Source organism: Cygnus atratus, chromosome 2 (assembly GCF_013377495.2).
Source record: "Cygnus atratus isolate AKBS03 ecotype Queensland, Australia chromosome 2, CAtr_DNAZoo_HiC_assembly, whole genome shotgun sequence".
In the NCBI taxonomy this organism is placed as follows: domain Eukaryota; kingdom Metazoa; phylum Chordata; class Aves; order Anseriformes; family Anatidae; genus Cygnus; species Cygnus atratus.
This window is the reverse complement of record NC_066363.1, coordinates 26,338,240-26,350,795: the sequence shown is the minus strand read 5'-3', so window position 1 is coordinate 26,350,795 and position 12,556 is coordinate 26,338,240. Positions and strand designations below refer to the sequence as shown.

Below are 12,556 nucleotides of genomic sequence, written 5' to 3'. Positions count from 1 at the left end.
AACTTCTCAGATGATTTAAAATACTTTGGATCTGGCCTTAATGATGGTATATGAAACATGTAAGGCATCAGTGCCAACACATACACTTATTAAAACATCATAATGAAAGGATACTTAATACCCTGAATTATGGTCAGATTGTGGTACAACTCAGCTCTGGTAAATGCCCTAATCCAGCATGCTGACAGCTTTGTTCTGACTCTTCTTCCCTGAAGCTAAAATCAAATCTTCCCTCATCTGTTGCTGATGCTGCAGAACATGTGTTCTGCATGACTTCTCTTCTCCCCCCACTGTCCCTTCCCAGGTCAAGAGCAGCCAGGCCTGAAAATTCATGCTTTTGAAAAAGGCTACTCACAGAAATAACAGCAAACCCTGCTTTTCCAAGGGGCCTCTTGCAGGGTAGAAATCTCTTTGCTGCATTGCAAATCATTCCTTCAAGCAGACTGGAGAAAAATAAATACCATGTTACAGCATCTCCTATCACCAGGTACTACTAGGTGATATACTTAATTCTCTAATTAAACACCATTAGACGGGACAGATCCCGGATCCAGCATCTTCCTTTGCACTAACAGCAACATCCTAAAATGATGCCTTGTGTGGAGAATAACTGTGCCCTTCTAACCCCAAAATACTGTGAAGGAGTGTGCCATGGCTCCACAGATTGAACTGCACGGACGTTTTCATAGATCAGAGGCCAATCCCATTAAGCAAAACACAGACTGTTCCCAAGCTGAGAGACAAAAAATGAAGGGGGAGTCACTCACAGCATATCAAGTCTCAAACAGCCTTTGCTTACTAGAGTAATGCTTCTAAAATTATATGAATGTTGGGAAGAAATGACTATTGCCACTTTCCCTGTCCAAGGTAGCAGGGGTATTTATACCCCTGTCTTTCTTCAGGCACCTGAAAGAAGTGCTCTAGCAGGAAAACAAGTCATCACTGGCTTCCTACACAAGAGCAGAAAGACAGGAGATTGCTCCATATACGAGTTCTGAGTACCCAACCTAGACTCCAACAGTGAGTTAGTGTCAGAGGTGGCTGTCCACAGGGAGTCTGGGAAGAAAGGCCAACTAACTGGGGTGGGTGACCAACCCACTGAAATATCTACATTATACCCCCACAGTGGAGCAGCACGGGTATCTTTCCTCTCTGCCACCTCATTCTCAAGAAATTATCCTTCCCCTGGACACTGATGGTGGGACCGTGAGCGTATCTAACTTGTGTTTGAAAGAGGGTGTGGGGATCTACAGGCCAGTCAGCCCCATCTCGGTCCCTGGTAAGGTGAAGGAGCAAATCCTCCTGGAAGATATTTTTAAGCACATGGTGGAGGAGAAGGTGATTGGGAGTAGTCAGCATGGATTTATGAAGGGGAAAATGTGCTTAACCAACCAGAAACCCATCTACAAAATGACTAGTTCGATGGAGAACAGTGAATACTGTTTATCTCGAGTTTAGTAGGGTTTTTGATACCTTTTCCCATACTATCCCCATAGACAAAGCGATGAAGTATGGACTAGATAAGTGGACACTGAGTAGATTGAAAACTGGCTGAACTGCCGTGCTCACAAGGCTGCAGTCAGCAGCACAATATCCAGCTAGAGGCCAGTCACTAGTGGAGTACGCTGAGATGAAGTCTGAGTCCAATACTGTTAAACATCTTAATTAATTACCTATAGGACAGAGCAAAGTGCACTCTCAGCACGTCTGCAGATGATACAAAGCTGAGAGGAATCACATGGCCTGAGCAACCTGTTCTGGGTGACCCTGCTCTGAGCAGAGAGGTTCCACTAGACAACATCCAGAGGTGCCTTCCAATCTCAGCCTTCCAGTTCTGGGGTTGTGTGATTCCGTGCTCTTCCCTTTCATCCTCCTGCTGACAGCATGCGCTGAAGAGTCAAGATGCTGTCTGCTCTGACAGGAGAGTTATTTGAAAGCCTGCAGTGTTCCACCTAGTTCTTGCTTTCTTTTATTCTGACTTCAAATGCAACTTGCAAAAAAGTGAAGTAGAAAAAAGTGAAGTGAAGAAAAAAGTGAAAAAAGTGAAGAAAAAAAAGCAGTCAAAAAAAAAATAATAGTGCTTTAGGCAAAAGTCCTAACTAGTAAAGAATAAAAAGACTCTTGTTTTTTACTTTGATGCAAAGATGAGCCCCATGTTTAAACTACGGGCCTAGATCACAATTTTCACAAGATTCAGAACTGCTTACATTAAGGACTGTGCATCTGTATGTGGATAATATACCAAAGAAGAGGTTCCACCCAACTCATATATTCTTAAAAATACTGGATGCAACAATTGTGAGATTTTATTATAAAATTGCCAGTAAAATACTAGGGTTTAGACATGTTTAAATGCATTTTTTCAATATGATACCAAATATTTTCATCTAAATTACAATCCAGTATTATTTGCAAGTTTAATGTAATCTATCATGTATCCAGACTTTTTTTTTCCCCAAGGTCTGAATATTGCCAGAATGAATTTAAGGCTGCATAATTAGTTACCTATAAAATCTTAAAGAGTTCTACATGCTTTTGTATGTCTAAATCAGTTTCTCCAAAGCTACTTTACTGTTGATTAATTAGAAAGTCTGAACTAGAAAACTATTGGTGAGAAATTACTGCACGTTTGAAAATATATATGTGTATAGATAAGCTGTTTGTTTTTATTCCTTTCATTCTAGATTTTTGTAATCTTAATTTTCTCCTCTGTAATTTTCACTTTCTGATATTTGTCATACATTTAAAATGTGTCTCCAAAACAAAATACATCAAGAAAAAGAAGACTCAGAGCTATTACTCAGAGATGGAAAAGTACCACTTGCCTCAATTGGTGTTTTGCATTTAAGCCACTGTTCTGGTGCCATCTGTGCTCTGTTTAGCGGATCTGTTCCACTTTGAAAGGATTGGCAAAAAGAAAATACCTTGCTTGTGCTACTTGTTTTCTGAAGCACATTATAAGCAAGATGGTTATCAGCATTTAGGGAGGGTTTGTGCCTCTCAACAAGACGCTCACTTACGCTTGTACAGCAGAATGGTCTGACATCACTGCGGGTCCTTGTATTCGGAGCTGGGCTGGTAATCATAAAATAAAATGCCATAATGCATTCAGTGAACGAGGAGTTTGGCACCACAGTTGGAGATCAGCCAGATACTTGGGTTTTCATTTACACTCCCAAGAAGGCTGACACCTCAGACTTCCAGTCTTCACCAATAAAAAGAGCAACTATGACCTCCCTGGGAGCAGAACACTGTCTTTCAGCTGCCTGGCAACCTTAGTAGCACTTCTCAGAAGAGCATGAGTTTAAAGAACTCTTTTTTTTTAGGTATATTTATAAAAAATCATTGACACAGTAACATTTAAAATGTGTATATTTCAACATTCTTAAATCAAGGCTATATTGCTGAATGTATTTAATAATTTTCAAAATCCACCTGAAATTTAAATCAGAATGAACAATCCTGGTGTGATTTTAATCGTAGATATATAACGGTACGAACACCTTGTTGATTTCAATTCCATAGAATTCCACTAAGTAAATCAGAAGTTAAATTTGTCCAATCTGCTGAACTTATTTCACATATTTAAGGTCTGTCCTTTAGATTCAGGTCTACTTTACAGGATATGATCTCCTGGCAATGTAACGAGCCTTATCATTCTCACAGTTTCTATGCTATAGCTACAGAAATCTTAGTCTGGAAATTTATGCTGGTTTACCAGAAGGGTCACTGTGAACAGCAGGCAGTATCTGCGAGGACAAAAGGTCACATAGTTAGAAGCTTCTGCTGAGCCTATGAATTCACACAGATTTACTGTAAGTGCTGGATAGCATGAACTGTCATCTTGAAAGTGCATTAATAAAAAACATGTTCAGGAGGGGGAAGGCACAAGTCGCTTTTTCCTTGTAGCAAAACCTGAAGCGTTTTGAAAATTCTTTAAAAAAATATATTTTTCATTTTGTTTTTTTTACACAAAGAATAAGTCTAGGCGACAAAACTGAACTCAGATCATCAGAAATGTTATCAGGTCCTGCAGATGCTTTATAGGAACTGCAGTACTCACATTGGGGCACTTCAATCCAAAAGCATATGTATGTAAGGAAAGTTTTCTCAAAAACTTCAGGGAACTTTGGAAACTGTCCCATAAAAGACAAGGCTACACTTATTAATCAAACCTAGTAAAGACAATCCGTAGCGTTTCAGAAGAGTCAAACAGCTAACAGGAAGGCGAGAAGCTACAGTACTGTCTGGTATTATTCAACTGAAGAAGGTGAAAAAAACTGCAAAATTTCACATTTGTGTCAGAGTAGCTGACTAGCTAGGAGAGGAGTTGATGCTTTCCTTCCTTTACACAATTTATTTTGTGATACTATTTTATTTTTTTTTACTGATTTATTTTGTGATACCTATGTGTATGAACAGAAACAGCAAAATCCTTCCAGAAGAGGAGGAGATTTTTACTACAAAATAGAAAATTGAAAAAAAGAACTCACTGTATGACAGTTATCGAAATGCTAGAATTTCTCACATCAACAGTTAAAATGTCAAAAATGTTCATGACACTATTATCTGACTTTTAATAGACCAGCTTAGATTTATTCTGCTTTTGAACTATTAAAGTGTTGATCTGGGGATTTAGTGAAATCTTTCCAGTGGCAAGAATTTGCATTTTATGGACTTAAAGAAAATTCCTAAAAAAGGAGTTACTGAAATAGCTACTCAGAGTCTCTTTTTATTTTTCCAGATTATAATTCCATAAAATTGTGAATGGGTATTTTCTGAGGAGCTTTTCAATAGGTTAGTGAGAAAGAAAAAGTCTACATGCACAAACTGTACCAGTTTAACTACATTAAACAGTTTAACATAAGAGATAATCTCACAAAATTTAATTAAATCAAGATGAAATTCTATGCAAGAGAAATTCTGTTTAGGCTGAGCTGGCCTTAGCAAGTAAGTTGTTTTAAAGATTAATAAAATGACCTGTTTTTTTCTGAAAGCATTAGTGTTTTAGTCCCCTAAAAATCTGATTATCTGACTAAATATATGCATGGTATGCCTGGAAAAAGATAGAGAAAAATAATTACAGCTGATAATCTAAATGGTTAAGTGGGGCTTTAAACATTAATATTATTCTCTTCTGGATGCAGCTGGGGCTCAGGTTTCCAAGGCATTTTATGAAGCACCCTGGGAATGGCAATCTTCCCTTCTCCTTTAATTTATAGCATGGAGATGCTCGCTAATGAGAAAAATAATCAAAGATCTGGAGGACTGAACTCTATCCATCCTTCAGGAATGAAAGCACAAAAATCCTTAATGATGCCACAGGCTCACATGCTAAAAGGATTGCAGATGATTCTAATTAATATGGACCATTCTGACTTTGTAACTGGCACGCACTGAGAAACACTCCTTGCTTTCTAGGTCAGATGTGCAGACACTTGAAAGCAACTGCCAAATATCAGTCCCGAAGGTGTCTGCTTATGTTCATAGGCTAAAAAAAAAAAAATCGGCAGGGAGAGGCTTCAGATATTTTGTGCTAAATATACACTGAATGTAAAGGAGTAGGATTGTGGCTGTTCTTGTGCAGGCACAAAAGGAGGGAACAGGATGCAAGAAACCCACCATTTCCTCCAGCCCCGTATATACGGACCTATACAGGGCAAGCCACGATGCATGCAAGCAGCTCCATGCAAGCAGCTCCATGCAGCATTCACACTGAGCAGTCTGTGCTCTGTGGAAAAGGATTGGCCAGCATGGCTCCTGTCACATAAATGGGTTGCAAATGGGAAGTGTGAGAGGTTCGCTGCTTTGCTTTAAAAAGCAGCAGAATTCCCACAGCAATGATAGCTGAGGCAGCTAGGATGCCTCCGGGTCAATCCTGCTTCACACACGCCAGGAAGATTCAGGCCAGACTTAAGGCACAATTTGGCCTCTAACACCGAAAGAAACTGTAAGATGAAACTCATGTGACAAGAGATCCTGATGAGGGTATCATGGCAAATATAGGAGAAAATTGAACAGCTGGGATGTATAATTCTGCCTTGCCATGTAACGACAAACATCCCATCCCAAACCCAAACCCACAAAAACAGAGCGACAACTCCAGTACCCCACGGGTTACCTCATGTGCCTCTAGCCACCAAACAGATCTTTCTCTTGGCTCTTTACTCAGATTTATGTCTGTGCTGCACAACAGTCCCTAGGGTTAAAATCCTTCTTTTTTGAATAAAACACCATTCAAGTGAAGATCACCATAAAGTAGCTATTTTCCCTTGGTCTTTCCTGCAGCTCTCTTCAAGTCTTTACATTGTTCCGTGCTTCCCTTTGGCTCAGCACATTTATGAAATATGTATGCCACTAAAACAGCCATTTAAAAGCCATTTTGCACATATAAACTGGTCTTAAAAAAAACACCACCAAAAAAAATCTGCTACTAATAACAGTTAAAGCTGCTGCTCCTGGGGCAACACAACATAGACCCACTTGTACTAGTCACATTTACGAAGGATCCCTGTCATTTGTGAAATGGGTAACGCAATGAAGTGCGGAGAATTTAAAGCTAAGCAGCAATGATGAACAGCATCATTGCACAGAACCTGTCAAACACACTTACTTAATGATAAAGTAGCTGAGCCCTAGGCAATGTGGTTATGTGGCAGTGGTTTTAGCAGATCTTATAGAAATGTGCTTTTATTACGGTCTATAAGAGATGTTTTCTGTACCTAAAGAGAGGATGGGCAATATGCTGCATGGACTGTAAAAGACAATCCACTACAATAGCCAAACCTTCCTGTCCAACTGAACCAGAGAACAGGATCTGACCTCTTCCTTTGCCTTCTGCATGTGTCTAACCGAACTGCAAAGCAGACATCTAAAAAGGGGAGAAGCATCCTGGTACCCTTTCTTCAGCTTGTCAATGCATTATATTACTGTACTAGGTAAGGAGTTGTTTAAAAATAAAACAGTGAAAATACAAGCTGAGTTGCCAAGTCTGATTTTTCAGGCAAAAAGCCTGTAAAGCACAGAACATAAAGACTTCAGCAACATTTGGATACACTTAGGAGAGATCAGCAAACAAAATCTTTATGATTTTAATTGTTACATGGCAAAGAACACACTTACTAACTAGATGTACCTTTTTTGACTTGACTGACAGTGAGCAAGATTACACACAAAACTGCAAAAGGGTAAATATATAGTGTAAGTGCCATGCACTGACTCATTCAGTGCCCAGATGCTCCAGAGCTACCTCCTTTCCTGTGACTGTATTATCTGAGAAAGAAGAAATGTTTCTGTTTAAGGTTCAGACATGAAGCAATGTAGAATTAACTCAAGTCCAATGTGTTTGTTTAGGCATTGTATAAAAGCAGAACACTCAATAACTACACATAAAGGAGTAAATAGTACAACACAGAGAAAAAGGTCTGGAATTACATCTGTTTCTCCCTGCATCAGGTCAGTACAAACTGAGAGTAGACATCAAGACGGTGAAAGAAAACATATCGTGAGGTATTCTTTTTATACCCAAAGGGCTCAAAGCATGCACGGTAGATGGAAGAAACTCAGAGTCACATCTGACGAAAACTTGCACAGATGGAGACAAATATTGTCAGCAAACTTCAAAAGAGAATAAGAGAACAGAAGACATGTTCTTGATTCCCTGTCAGTAAGAACATCCAAGCTGATGTGACAGCTGCTACTGTGCTGTCTGGAACACAATCTGGGGACACATTCAGAGGTCACAGTCACTGCAAGATGAACTGACACAGTGGACAAAAAAGCATGCCAACAGCCCCAACCAAAGGCGATAGAGCTCCCCCGAGAAAAGCCCTCCAGCATTAGAGACAGCTGTTCTATTCCTAGGATGGCTGCAACTTTTCACTTAGAAATAAAAAACTGCAGTGATGATGTGACAGCCAGGGTTACGTAGTGGTCTAACTCCTATGAGAAATTGCACATTACTGCTACAGAACTTCTTTGAAAGATTTGATTTTCTTTTATTTTTTCTTTCCTTTGCTACCTAATGCTATGCTCAAATTTATTTACTCACTAACTCTCATTAAATATTTACAGCTTCATCTTAGCAAGGACTGACCCTGCAAAGCTTTACTGCAAATAAACTCCACGCTCTGAAGGAAGCTAACTGATTTCAGTGCATCAAATGCATTTCAAAAACTATGCTATCAATGGAGCAACAACATAATCCAAGTAAAAACCATTTAAACTAAGTATTATGTAGTGCCCTAATCCAAGCAAGATCAACAATTATAGAAATGAGTAGCTGTAGCTAGACAAAAACACCAAAACTAATGGACTGTGAGAGAAATAGTATGAAATAATCAACCTGGATGCTTGAATTATATTACAGCAGATAAAAGACTACACTGAAGTAACCACTCTGATAGCAGCTACCAGAAGATGCAGAATGCTTCCTATCGTCTTTGTCTTTATGGTAGCCCACAAAATAACCAGGTAGCTAAATGTATGGGCTGCAAAATATGCAATTTAGAAATCAAAAGAGCACAGCTGAAGTTGCTGCAAAGAAAGGCAACCATTAACCTTTACATGTCCAAGACAGCTGAGCCTTTTGCATTTTACTGAGCAGATGGAAGGTGGGAAACCTTATACATAGCCTAATGGGATTCTCGTGTTCCAGTGCAAAATGCACACAGGGAAGTGCTACGTGCATGGAACTTCACTGCATTCACACAAAACCCTGTTCAACAATAACTGGGATGCCACTGTGCAAACCTATAACTGTATGGTAATGAGTTCAACTGGGAACATACAGAAGCAGTGAAGGATAAAGGAAAAAAAAAAAAAAAGGGCCCCATGGCTAAATCACACCTTCATCCCCAAATGGAGCTCCTCCAAGCGTGCAATACACCAGACTGAGCACACAGACACCCTCCAGATAACACAAGGATACACACCAGAGCAGGCTAATATTAGCACACGGAAGTTGTTTGGTCACAGGAGCGCATCCTTCCAGCAGACAGACATTTCTACTGTCTTATGTTGAGCTTGCATGCAAAGTCCAGACCAACCCTAGTGCTCTGGCTCTACCTGTGACAGGGTACTGAGGCTCTTCCAGAGAGCTGGCTTAACCCGCAAGACGTAATATTGCACAACCTAGCTTTGAAGCACTGTGTAAGGTTTGTCTTGTATACTCCCCCAGGTAACAAAAACATGCTGCTAAGAGCTGTGAGTGCTGAGGAGATGAGATTTAAGAATGTCTGAGGTATGATAGCTAGCAAACCATGCCTCTCTATGGGCACTGTTTTATGACAGCTATACTGTGATAGCTCGAGTCCTCTCTGGCACCCTAATGTAGCAAAAGTTCAGACTATCTACTAGGAAAGGCTGAGATGCATAAAGCTATCACTCATACTGAAGCTCCTAGAAGAAGTAAATTTGTGATTCGCACCATGCTATAGCAGAGGAGCTCTGAGCAAATGCCTTCAACTCAGCCCATTTATTAACAATATTTACTCAAATCTAGTTACCTGAAATCTACATTTCAGTTGTGCACAGATGAATAAGCTGATTATGAGCAACAGAACACAGGGCATCAATGTCCCTAAACAAAACACTTATCCTGAAAGAGACAGAGAATACTCCACTCCAAGGAGAAACCTCATGGGATCCCACAACGTAACTCATAGTAACAAATGAGTCATGTCTGAATACATCATAACGGAAAGCCCTGTGAATTATTAACATCCAGAGCTAGGAATCTGTTCAGGCTGAGATACAATTTTCCTGTCTTATCTGTGTAGCACAAGCAACAGAGTCATCAGAGAAGTAAAGCAGGGTGTGCAAAGCCATGTGGAAATAGGAAAACTGCTCTCTGTGCAATAGGGCTGTAATGAACTGTTCAGAGCAGCTTGGTAACAAAGAGCAGCACATGCCAAACCTATTTCTTAAGCTTACAGTTATGGTAAAGTCTTCCAGAATCAACATATAACACATCTCTGCTTACCCAGAATTGATCCCCTGTACAACCAAGAAAAAAATTTCCTGTCCTGTCCAACTGAAAGCATTCAAAATAATTCCAAGCACCACCATATGCTCTTTCTTACTGTTGCCATCACACTGTCCTGTCATGTATCAAACAGGACACTGGAATGCTCCCGAAACCTGGTGTTGTCCTTAGTGAAAAGGCTATGACAAATAGCAACATGGTACTAAAGGTCAACCAGCAAAAAAAACAAAACAAAACAAAACAAAAAAACCCAAACACATAAAAACCTGGGCTACACGGGACAGAAATGGTTCCATAATTTAGTGCTGTTACATAGTCCTCCCCACACCTTCTCCTAATAAGCTTAATGTCATCAGGGAAAAGGCAATGTTGTTCGAGCTATTATGCTGGAGATAATGAACAATGGTGCTGCAGGCCGGCAGCACTACTCATGTATAGATCTTCTGCCAAAGGGGACTATTGTGGCCACGTAGCTTTTCTTCCTGCGCAACAAAAAGCTGTATGACTCTTCTGAATGAATGGCTGTTTGAGTTATTATCTGCCTGTTGGGCAGGCACATTATGCTGGATGAGAAATGTCCAGTGATAGAAGATCCAATAGAGTTTTTAAGTAAATCGCTTTAGCGATTAATTTGTCTGATCATTAAAATTTTACAAAGTTTTTCTGGTTTTATATTTGTCTAGCTTCAATGCCAATTTGCTGCTGTTACGCATTGCCTGATGGGGCCCTTCTTCTCCCCATATAACTAGTTTCCATAGTGAACAACCTATCGGCTAGTTTTCATCTTCTTATGTAAGGTCTGTGGTTCCAGGACAAGGCCTACTTAACACTGTCTGAACCCTCACAATTTATCAAGAACCTTCCTGAAAAGTGGCTGTCAGAAACTTGGATTTCTAGACTTAGCTCAACTATCCTCACTGTTCTATAAGAAATCACAGGTGCTTGCCAGTGGAAACAAGCCCCAGATATACCTGATAAACAGATTGAGTCTGAAAACTGCCAGGTGCCAACATCTCACAGGAGTATGAACACGACCTAGTTCTGCACCAGCAACTGCTATCTCACATGGGCACACACAAAGATCTCTTGCTTTCTTCAGAGCTCTCAATAGGGCCTCTCTCAAATGCAGTAGTAGCCTCCTTCCTCTCCAAGTTGGACAGCTCCCCCACACCTGCATGTCTGAGTGTACTCGTGCACACAAACACACACCAAACACACCTACCCACACCCGCTGACAAGCTCACTGCCACCCAGTAGCTACCCACTGGTTACTGGGATTCCCCGGGGCCTGGACATTGGCCTGTGGAACTTCCATTACCACACATCAGTCACTCCAGGCACAAACACCCTTGGCTGTCCTGGTACAAAATACAGCATTTTGAATACCACAGAGGATGGCAAGCAAACCCATGGACGGCAAGTAAGGTCTTGGAATTGGAATTAACACGGAATTCCCAGTACGGTCTCAATAATCCAGAAAATGGATCTAAAATGATAGCCCACAACGTAGCGCCCCATGAGCTTTGAAGAAGACAACAAATTCAGTTCTCCTCTATAAGGATATGTGGTCACATGCTTTTGTTGGCTGTTGCGGCAGAATTTGAAGTGCTATTGTAGGCCATATTAAAATACATTCCTCCAAGGGCATTTCACTATCTTAAGATCAAAAAAGTTACACCATTAATGCTCAGAAGATAAAACAGGAATTCAGAAGTCTCCAGCCAGCATTGTCACAGCTACTTGTAGGACTGTGGGAGATAACCTTATCCTGAACAGTAGTCTAAACATTTTGTGTTCTGCTCAAAGTATTCTGACTTGCTGAAGTGTACTGCATTTGCTTATGAATGTAGCATTACACTATTTTCCATGTTTTGAACAGATAAATCTCACAGGCTGGAGCTTTCCTACCTAACAAACTCCATTCCTTCTAGAGGGTAGACAGAGAAGAAGGGCTGAGCAGCTTTCAGCAGCAGCTGTGCAACCTCCTCATCTCAATGGAAGGCATCTGCATCTGGCTGAAGGGGAACAAAACACTTTCACCTATTTCAGCTGTTGTAATTTTTTTAAGCAGAAGGCTGGTGTGGTATTAAACCTGATGACCTGAAGCTCTGTGACATCAGTGTTTATGTAGGTAGAAGTATGTCACCTATTCCTTACAGCTGTTTACTGCAGACAGCAATCACCGTGTTTTCAAGCCATTAGCAGAGTTTTTGGCTTACAGATTTGATGAGCTGGTTTTATGTTTAGTCAGTTTAACACAAAAAGAGCTGTTTGGACCCGTGTTTTACATTTTTCAGAATACACAGAATAGTTGCTTGGGCCTCTTCTTATTTGAACACAGCATCCTCCTTACTGCTTCAACAGCAGCATCCTCCTTACTTTTTTAGCAGCATTCTCATTACTTTTTTACTCCAGACTAGGAATTGTTCATGGATTGCCACTTGCATTTCAGATTTTGGCCATATGAACAAAGACACAAAGGTTGCTCTTGTGCCCATCCCTTACACACTCACCACCACCCTTTTCCACAAGAAGAGAGCTGCTTCCCTCCCACCCTCTTATATCCACAGT

The 12,556-nt window shown here is 40.4% G+C and overlaps 1 protein-coding gene across 5 annotated transcripts in view; it reads right to left on the bottom strand.

The window, feature by feature from the left end:
- DYNC1I1 (dynein cytoplasmic 1 intermediate chain 1) overlaps nt 1–12,556 on the bottom strand; it is a 192,821-nt gene that overhangs the window by 157,647 nt on the left and 22,618 nt on the right. The gene's annotated exons all lie outside the window — the stretch shown is intronic.